Below are 10,855 nucleotides of genomic sequence, written 5' to 3' on the forward strand. Positions count from 1 at the left end.
GCAACTAATTTTTTTTGTATTTGTACAGTGATCGCTAGCAATATAAACATGTACATGAATGTATAAACAGCTGAGGACGGGCACAAGCCCGAAACCAGTAGTGTGAGGAATAAATAATCTTTTATTGTGACTGGTAGCGGAAATGTTTCTACACCCTAATAAGAATACATTACTCACTGCACGCTCATTTTTACTTTGTAACTTCACATTTTATAACAACACAACCAAACCAATAATTGACATATTTGTTGATCTAAACCACTACAGTGGAAGCTTATCGAATGGATGGAACAGGTATTTGATTCATGGATAAAAACCAGCAACCAGTCAGTTTTGATGATTATTTGTGTAAAATAACTACCAGCTTTGAGGTGATATGAATCTACTACCTTCCCTCTCCAGCCGTTATTAATTTTTTTTAAAAACCATTTTATATATTACAAATAATGCTTTTCATTTACAAAATTAGTTCTATTTTGCGTCTTTCAACCTCGACATGTCATTTTCTGATAAGAATCTGCGAATGTGCTATAATGGTACATACTACTCAGTGCATGTTTTGTCTCGGACAATATGTTTTATTAATCGATCTCCCATTTAAAACTGGCGGCATGGACTCTGGCCATGGCTGTGGCCGTCGTGGTACGCTATCGCTCTAAGCGATACTCGTATGTCAGCCTTGCTCAGACGAAAATTTCACGGCCGTTCGCGCTGCAGAAACTCAGACCGGCCTCATTCAGTCGTCCCACCCTAAAAATTATTAAATACCTTCAAGTACTGTCATTCTCATCCAGCTTAAACTTAACAACCAGTGAGCACTAGTGTCATTTTTAAGAAACAGCGTTATGTAACATTCATACAAAATGTTTGCAAACATGACAATAACAGAGAGCTCAATCACTGTTCTGTTAGCTTTTGAGGCCTTCAGAAATTACTCCTTGTGATGTGTGAGTTTTGTAAGTGCCTTTGGTGGTTGGCTCTGAGCACTATGGGACTCAACTGCTGAGGTCATTAGTCCCCTTTGGTGGTATTCAGATGTTAACCAACGTCGTTACCCATTCAGAAAGTAGGTATTTGCTAAGACTTTTGAAGGTGCGTAATAAATGAAATTACACTGCTTGTCCTTAACTGTCGTCTGATTGCACTACGATGCGTAAAAGATCGTAACAAATTGTCATTAGACATTGTGGCACGGCTAGTGTACGGTTGCAAGTCAGAAGGTTGCATTTCCACCCAGTGAGTGTGCACACATAAGCAGACAGACTTTCAGAGGAAATCATGTAGCCAGCAGTCTGTACCTTACTGTTGCGCCATCGCTTTTATATGCAGCCGTTTGCGTTTCGATGTTAAAAGCTGTGTGCGCATAGATACAGTGAATGAGGAGGTTGGCTACTTGTAGCCACCGATAAATAGTGCAGTGTTGCTGCTGTGCTTAGCGCATCATATGACCATCTTGATCACTGGGAATATTCTAGACGGATTCACATATTAACTGAGAGTTACACCGGCATAATGTGGCGTCGGCTGACGTCAGTGGAGGTTGCATGATTCGATAATGCGATTTCACGCAAATCCATGAAACAGTCTCTTTGAAACGCTGTCAACAACTGGAACTGTTGCGTAAGGAGTTTTCTGAGTAAACGGTGTTTCCTCACTGTTCTAACTAACTGGGAGGCGTTAACAGTGTTGGATATAATAATGTTATCACATTTCATACCTATTAGACCGTTCCAGACATACAGTAGAGAAAACTGAAGGAAGTGTACAACTCTAAAAGCAAAAACGTTCCAATAAACATAGGTCCACAAACAAGATAGTCGATGATGTAGACTACGAGTCGCTGTTGACTTAAGAATGAAATTTTGTCCTAGTTAATACAAGTTCATTTGAAATAGAAGCTTTTCGGTTAACTGGCAGCTCCATAATCGCCATGTACCTACAGTGGCACAAAATTATGTTCCTAAATTCCGGCGACATAGTGATTTCAATTAAATATTTAGAACAATTATTACGTAAGATGTGACAATGGTTTAAAAATTTAATTCTTCAACTGCAAGAAGGTAATTTTAAGCCTAAATTACATTGCTCGTATGGGCGTTCATTCTTTCTCTCTTTCTTAGTCAGTACTATCACATTGAGAGTGTGATCACACCATTGGCAGCTCGGTAGTTGTGTGCTAATGGCACTCGTGTCCTTAAGTTAATCCAGCTGCAAATGTAGATTCAGATCTGCTGAAGAGGTGGTATACTTCAAGTAAGTGTTTTTCTTTGTTCCCTAATAGAACTGAGAACGACCAGAATGAAATTTAGTAACAAAATCGTAGGGACTCTGAGTTCGCGCTGCACTTACAGCATGTAGTAACTGTTAGTCGACTGCTAGAATGTCATGCTGATTGAAAAACACCTATTACAATGAGTTTTCATATTATGTGCCGATACACGAGTTACAAATCACTCTCATGACTCACACACTATCCATTCAATGCTCTCGGCTGCTAGGGATAATACATATTTGGTTATATGGTAAAGCGATCTGCTAGTTGTACTATGAGCTCGGATTCCAGCTGACCAATCAGGTGGCTAGGTGGTTAGTTAGAACCACGTGGCAGCATTTGCTCCGTCTCTGTTCATTCCTGTTGTCGCCGCCTGCACCAGCTAGCAAAGTTCTACTTGTTAAGTTCAGACGTTATTGTATTCAAGATTCATGGTAAGAGCGTTATTCTATGTTATATCAATGTTTTTCAGTTTTGCAGATGTTTTTCCATAGTAAGCAAGATTAGGTCTTTTTTGGGTACTCGTCTTTGTCTGATATAGTGAACATTAGCATATTCTTTTGTTCGAGCCATCTACGAGAATTGGAACTTTAATAGTAGCAACTATTTATTTACAGCTCGTACAAAATAGATACGTGTTTCAAAGTTTTACTGACCTTTAAGGTAGTCACCAGCATTGTGTATAACCCACTGCCAGCGATGTGGAAGTCGTCGGATACTCTTAGCAGTGCCAGTTGTATTGACAGTTCGAGCGGCGCGGTCTATTGCCCGATGAATTTGTAGCAGTTCTGAAGCGAATGCCGTGAAGTGTTTCCTTCAGTTTAGAAATCGAGTTGAACTCACAAGGTCTTACGTCAGGGGAGTGCAGTAGGTGGTATAGCACTTAGCAGCTCCATCAGTCAAACAAATCAGCAACAGCTTGCGCTGTTCGTGCTTGAGCTTCGTCCTGCAAAATGATGGTAAGGTCCTGCAGAAAGTGTCATCACTTCTGTCTCTATGCTGTTCATTTTTCGAAGACAACCTACGACCCGCTTAGAGACAGAAGTGATGACACTTTCTGTAGGACCTGACCATCATTTTGCAGGACAAAGCTCAAGCACGTACATTGCAAGCTGTTACTGATTTGTTTGACTGATGGAGCTGCCAAGTGCTATACTACCTACTGTATTCCCTTGACTTAAGCCCTCGTGAGTTCAACTCGAATTCTAAACTGAAGGAAAATATTCATGGCATTCGTTTAAGAACTGCTACAAATTCGTCGGGCAATAGACCGCGCCCCTCGAACTGTCAACACAACTGGCACTGCTAAGAGTATCCTACGACTTGCACATCGCTGGCAACGGGCTATACACAATGCTGGTAACTACTTTGAAGGTCAGTTAAAACTTTGAAACACGTATCTATTTTGTACGAGCTGTAAATAAATAGTTGCCACTGTTAAAGTTCCAACCCTCGTATATGTATTAGTCGCTTTCCATTGTACTTTAAAATGGTTCAAATGGCTCTATGCACTATTGGACTTAACATCTGAGGTCATCAGTCCCCTAGACTTTGAACTATTTAAACCTAACTAACCTAACGACATCACACACATCCATGCCCGAGGCAGGATTCGAACCTGCGACCGTAGCAGCAGCGCGGTTCCGTACTGAAGCGCCTAGAACCGCTCGGCCACAGAGGCCGGACATTGTACTTCCTCACTCACTAAATACACTGAAGCACCAAAGAAATTGGTATAGATATGCTTATTCAAATACAGTGATAAGTAAACAGGCAGCGTACGGTGCTGCGGTCGGCAGCGCCTATATAAGACAAAAAGTGTCTGGCGTAGTTGTTGGATCGGTTACTGCTGCTACAATAACTTGGTGTTACACTCGTCGTACAAGTGAAGGGACGTAGCATCTCCGAGGTAGCGATGAAATGGGGATTTTTCCCGTACAACCATTTCACGAAAGTACTGTGAATATCAGGAATCATGTAAAACATAAAATCTCCGACTTCACAACGATCAGAAAAAGATCCTGCAAGGACGGGACCAACGACGACAGGAGAGAATCGTTCAACGTGACAGAATTGCAACCCCACCGAAAATTGCTGCAGACTTCAGTGCTGGGCTATCAACAAGTGTCAGTGTGCAAACCATTCAACGAAACATCATCGATATGGGCTTTCGGAGCCGAAGACCCACTAGTGTACCCATGATGAATGCAAGATACAAAGATTTACGCCTCGCTTGGGCCCGTCAACACCGACATTGGGCTGTTGATGACTCGAAACATGTTGCCTGGTCGGACAAGTCTCCTTTCAAATTGTATCGAGCGGATGCACATGTACGGGGTATGGAGAAAACCTCATGAATCCATACACTCTGCGTGTCATCAGGGGCTGTTCAAGCTGGTGGAGGCTCTGTAATGGTGTGGGGCGCGTGCAGTGGGAGTGATATGGAACCTCTAATACGTCTAGATACGACTCTGACAGGTGACATGTACATAAGCACACTGTCCGATCACCTGCATCCATTCATGTCCATTGTGCATTCCGACGGACTTGGGCAATTCCAGCATAACAATACGACACTCCACACGTCCAGACTTGCTACAGTGTAGCCCCAGGAACACTTTTCTGGGTTTAAAGACTTCCGCTGGCCACCAAACTCCCCAGACATGAAAATTATTGAGCATATCTGGGATGTCTTGCAGTGTGCTGTTCAGAAGAGATCTCCACCCCCTCGTACTCTTACGGATCTCCAAAGTCATGTTACGTGTCAATACATGAAATTATTACATAAAAATAAAACAGGTAAAATAAAATGTTTATGAACCCAAAATAAGTCAAGCCATATGTTTAAGTAAACGCAGTCAACAATATCATATAGAATCAGCTTAACTCCTCAACAGAATAGAAGGAGTGATCCATGAGGAAACTCTTCAGTTTCGATTTGAAAGCGCGTGGATTACTGCTAAGAGTTTGGAATTCTTGTGGCAGATTGTTGAAAACGGATGCACCAGTATAATGCACACTTTTCGGCAAAAGAGTCAAATAAATGTAAATGTCTTGTGGCTAGGGCCTCCTGTCGGGTAGACCGTTCGCCGGGTGCAAGTCTTTAGATTTGACGCCACTTCGGCGAATCGCACGTCGATGCGGACAACACAACACCCAGCCCCTGAGAGGAGAAAATCTTCGACCTCGCGCCCTTAGTAATGACATTCTGTTACGCTGACCACTCAGCTACCGGGGGCGGACTGCAAAAGAGTTAAGGAAGTGCGATCCAAATGCAGAGTGTATTTCTGGCAGCTATAAACTGAGTGAAAACTGCTAATTATTAGGAATAAACTAATACTACTAACAAGAAACACCAGTGAAGAATATATATATTGCGAGGCCAATGTCAAAATACCCATACTAGTGAACGGGGGTCGACAAGAGATTCGCGAACTTAACACCACTTATTGCCTGAACTGCCCGTTTATGGACCAAAAATACCATTTTAGAATTGGAAGAGTTACCCCAAAATATAATACCATACGACATAAGCGAATGAAAATAAGTAAAGTAGATAATTTTCGTGTCGAACGATCACTTACCTCAGATATCATTCGAACAGCAAAAATGGCAGCATTAAGTCTTTGAACAAGATCCTGAATGTGGGCTTTCCAAGACAGTTTACTATCTATCTGAACACCTACAAATTTGATCTGTTCAGTTTCACTGATCATATACCCATTCTGTGAAATGAAAACGTCGGGTTTCGTTGAATTGTGTGTTAGAAGCTGTAAAAACCGAGTTTTCCTGTGATTTAATGTTAGTTAATTTTCTACAAGCCATGAACTTATGTCATGAACTGCACTATTTGAAACAGAGCAAATGTTGCACACAACATCCTTCGCCACCAAGTTTGTGTCATCAGCAAACAGAAATATTTGAATATTACCCATAATACTAGAGGGCATATCATTCATATAAATAAGAAACAGCAGTGGTCCCAACACTCATCCCTCGGACACCCCCCATTTGACCATACCCACTCAGACCCCACATCACAGCCATTCTCAACACTGTGAATAATGACCTTTTGCTGTCTGTTGTTAAAGTTAGAGGTGAACCAATTGTGATCTGCTCACCGCATTCCTTAATGGTCCAACTTCTGGAGCAATATTTTGTGATCAACACAATCAAACACCTTAGTTAAATAAAAAAATATGCCTAAAGTTCGAAATATTTTGTTTAATCCATCCAGTATCTCACAGGGATAAGACAATATAGAATTTTCAGTTGTTAAACAACTTCTAAAGCCGAACTGTACATTTTATAGCAAATTATGTGATATGAAATAATCAATTATCCTTACATACACAGCCTTTTCAATAACTTTAGCGAACACTGATGACATAGAAATAGGTCTAAAATTGTCCACATTATCGCTTTCTCCCTCTTTATTCATTCAGGAAACTGACCATTTGTAAAGGAAAAATTACAAATATGGCTAATTACAGGGATAGTACTTTAATATTCTACTATGCACTCCATCATGTCCACCAGAATTCTTAGTCTTCAGGGATTTAATTATTGACTCAATCTCCCTCTTGCCTGTATCACAGAGGAGTATTTCAGACATCAGTCTCGGAAAGACTTTTCCGAGAGAGTTATATGATTCCCTGTGGAAACTAAGGTTTTATTTTATTCACCAACAATGCTCAGAGAATGGTTGTTTAATGCTGTACATATATCTGATTATCAGTAACAGAAATATTTTTACTACGAACTGATTTTATATGCTCGACTTTATGCTGCTGACCAGTCACTTTCTCAACAGCTGACCATATGGCTTTAGCTTTATCCTGTGAATTAGCTATTCTATTTGCGTACCACATACTCTTTGCCTTCCTAATAACATTTTTAAGCACCTTACAATACTGATTGTAATGGGCTACAGTCGCTTGATTGTGAATACTTCTAACATTTTGATATAATTCCCGCTTTGTTCGACATGACTTTCTTATCCCACTAGTCAGCCACCCAGGCTGCCTTTTACTGCTAGTACCCCGTTTAGAATATTCTAATAGAAAGCAACTCTCCAAGAGCATGAGAGATGTGTTAAGGAAAGCATTAGGCCGGCCGGCGAGGACGAGCGGTTCTAGGCACTACAATCTGGAACCGCGCGACCGCTACGGTCGCAGGTTCGAGTCCTGCCTCGGGCTTGGATGTGTGTGATGTCCTTAGGTCAGTTAGGTTTAAGTAGTTCTAAGTTCTAGGGGACTGATGACCTCAGATGTGAAGTCCCATAGTGCTCAAAGCCATTTGAACCGTTTGTCAGAATCAACACCTATAAACAGTTACCTCTTATATTTTCATGAAATATGCTAATTCCTTCTCTACTTGGATACCTGACCTCCTCTGAAGGTGATTTCTTTGTTGGAGGGACTTCCTTCAAGCAGGTATACCTATCAGCTGACTTTAATCTAAAAAATGTGTAGCTCTAATACCGAACACTACAGGAATTTTTCCATGAGTTATACCACCACCACCCACTACACTGTCACCTGTAAGTTTTGCCTGCCCCCCTTCCCATACCTATTGAGGTGGAGGCCGTGCCTAGTGAAACCCGATCTTTTGATAGTCTCATCTGGCACCACTGCAATGTGACCCATGTCCTCTGCCATCGGTGCCTTCTCCAGCTCCATGTTAACACGCCTAAGAGCCACATCAAGATGAAGCCGATCGTGACGCTGAAACAGTTGCGCGAAATGCACATTAGTGCCACCAATTTGGGTAGCTATCTTTACCAGGTCACCACCTACATCATATTCCCCGTCCCTATCAAGACTATTCCCTGCTAGACCCACACTCACTACCTGATCCTCTTTCATAAAATTCCTGCATAAGTCCCCTATGTTGTCAGTCACCTGAGCACCAACCCTCCACTAGGCTTCACAATGCTGGTGACCTGGTACTCACTCCCCAACACTTCCTGCAACTGCTGGCCCACACCTCTACCGTTCTGTTTTGTAGAATACGTGGTATTGTATATCCACGTGGTCCCTTGGTGGATATATGTATCCACATTTCCTGAACTACATGCTCATTTATTGAATAATGTTTATTGAATAGTATTGTAAACGGCTTTCAGTAGGTAGAATATTTTCTTCTTTGCATAGAACTTTCAGCCGATATAAGGTATTTTTGAGCTGCAGAGAGCTTCGAGACATGTTTCGCAGTTATGAATACATTGAGAATGGCTCTCATGTGATTAATGCTTCCTGTTATTAGGTTTAGGCAATACAAGGTTCAGTTTACATCTGCATTTCATGCGTTTGCTCTACAAGAAAAGACGCAGCTATGATTACAGGGTGTGTTAGAATGGTTGAACGTCTTGGTTATAATACTGCATTACTTTGAGCAATGTTATAAATCTCTTCATATATGAAAGAAGCTACTATTTCATGAACAGATCGCGTAGTTGCTCGATCAGGAGTCAAAATTTTCTACAAGGAGAGGAAAATTTTCGGGGCATTAGTACTGGAGTCACCATGCTATGCACTCGGGTTAAACTCTGACAGGGAGTACCTAGTTATCATTGTCAATATCGTTCAATAACTGCTGTGCCCGGCGTTGTCCATGATATTTGATATTTGCTACACAAAGCGGTAGGCCCTGTGCCTTGTAGATTTAATAATAAAAATAACTGTGAAACACAGACTAAAATATTTTCTAGGGTATGTTTCATGTGTAATAACGGCAACTAATCACTAAATAACAGTTTGCTATTAAGTTTCAGTCAAATTCTCGGGTTTTCGCTCGCCCTGCAATCTAGTGACGCCTGATGGTCGTCTCCAACACGAGTATTGTAGCTGTAATTTATTCTCGCGATAGGAATCAGTCAGTTTACTGCAATATATTTAGTTTCTTAGGTATTTAATTTTTTACTAACTTTCTTCATTGTTTCATCTAAATGTAGAAGTCTGAAGTAAATCGGTCCAATACTTTGAGATGTTTGGTAACAATATTTTTCCTTTATATATAACATACGTATATGTTTGAAGTCAGACTACGAAATCTTATGTAGACAGTGATCTTCTGTTGTCTTGAAAGTAAAGTGTGAAAAATTTCGTCAAGATCAGAATAAAACTGTAGATTTGTATGAATTACAAACAAACGGACACTCTTCGTTATACACATAGATCATATTTGTATTATTGCTTCGTTTATAGCAGCTTCTCTGCCGCTTATTTCCATTTTTTACTTCACTGGTGGAGCTGGAAGAATGGAAGCACTGAACTTTCACCACGTGGAATATCCTCTTGTAACAATCGGTCTCACCATCCCGTAGGACGTCGTGTTTAATTTCGGTAGTATTTAATTTCTCAAGACAGATATTTGGGATCTGGGTGACCAAGCTATGTTTCGGGATGGAAATACTGAAAGTTAGGTTCCATGCACGGGCGTGGGGTTTTATTAGTAATTTACAACTTCCGAAGGCGAGTGTTGTGATCAGGCGTATATGAGAGTGAATGTACGACAACAGCTATGTTAGTAATAGCTACCTCACAATTGTAGTTTTTAAAGTAGACTGTCAGGAGACTTAGAAGAAGCCTTGTCGAGAAAGTAACTAGCGGCGAATTCACTTACAGTATCCATCAGTACTAATGACGAGATTCATTAATAGTATTATGAAATGGGTGTCCGCCCAGCTAGCCGCAGTGTCTAACGCGCTGCTTCCCGAGCAGGAAGGCGCGCCGGTCCACGGCACGAATTTACCCGGCGGATTGGTGTCGAGGACCGGTGTGCCGGCCAGCCTGTGGATGGTTTTTAAGGCGGTTTTCAATCTACCTCGGTGAATGCGAGCTGGCTCCCCTTATCCAGCCTCAGTTACATTATGTCGGCGACTGCTGCGCAAACACTGTCTCTATGTACACTACATCATAATTACTCTACCACGCAAACATTTGGGATTACATCATTCGTCCGGTATGAGACGTTCCCGGTGGGGAGGGGGGTGGGGGTAGGGGGCGATGGGGGCCGAACCTCACAATAACCCTACTGGGTTCGGTGTGGGGTGGCGGTGGGTGGGTTGACTGCTGTGGCGTGTTGGGGGGTATGAATCGCTGAGAGCTACGGAGAGGACGAAGCCTCTCCGTCGTCCCCAGTTTAATACACAATGCACACAATTATGAAATGGAATGCTCTAATGGAACAGCGCCTTCCTTATAAAAAATCGGACAAGTGCGAGGAGGACCCGCGCTCTGAGGGTTCCGTACAAAGGAGATAATGTATATGGACCGCTTATCTATAGATTTAGATAAGTAAGTTTACGGGTATCAAAATATGTGGGTTAGTGGCCGCACATTTTGACTGCATTGTCTTAGAAGCTTAAAGTTTTTACACCAAGGGATCGTAGACTGTAATATCTGCCATAAATTTCAACTTGGTGCTTCTACCCGTCCCTGAGAAAAACGGGTCTTAACAGACGGAGAGACAGAAAGACGGAGAACAGCTGGCAAAATATATTATTTATGTCATATAATTACAAATTAACAATTTTCGGGTGTTTTCCTTTACTTGTACTGTGAAACCTTGCTTCTTGCC

Source organism: Schistocerca americana, chromosome X (assembly GCF_021461395.2).
Source record: "Schistocerca americana isolate TAMUIC-IGC-003095 chromosome X, iqSchAmer2.1, whole genome shotgun sequence".
Classification (NCBI taxonomy): Eukaryota; Metazoa; Arthropoda; class Insecta; order Orthoptera; family Acrididae; genus Schistocerca; species Schistocerca americana.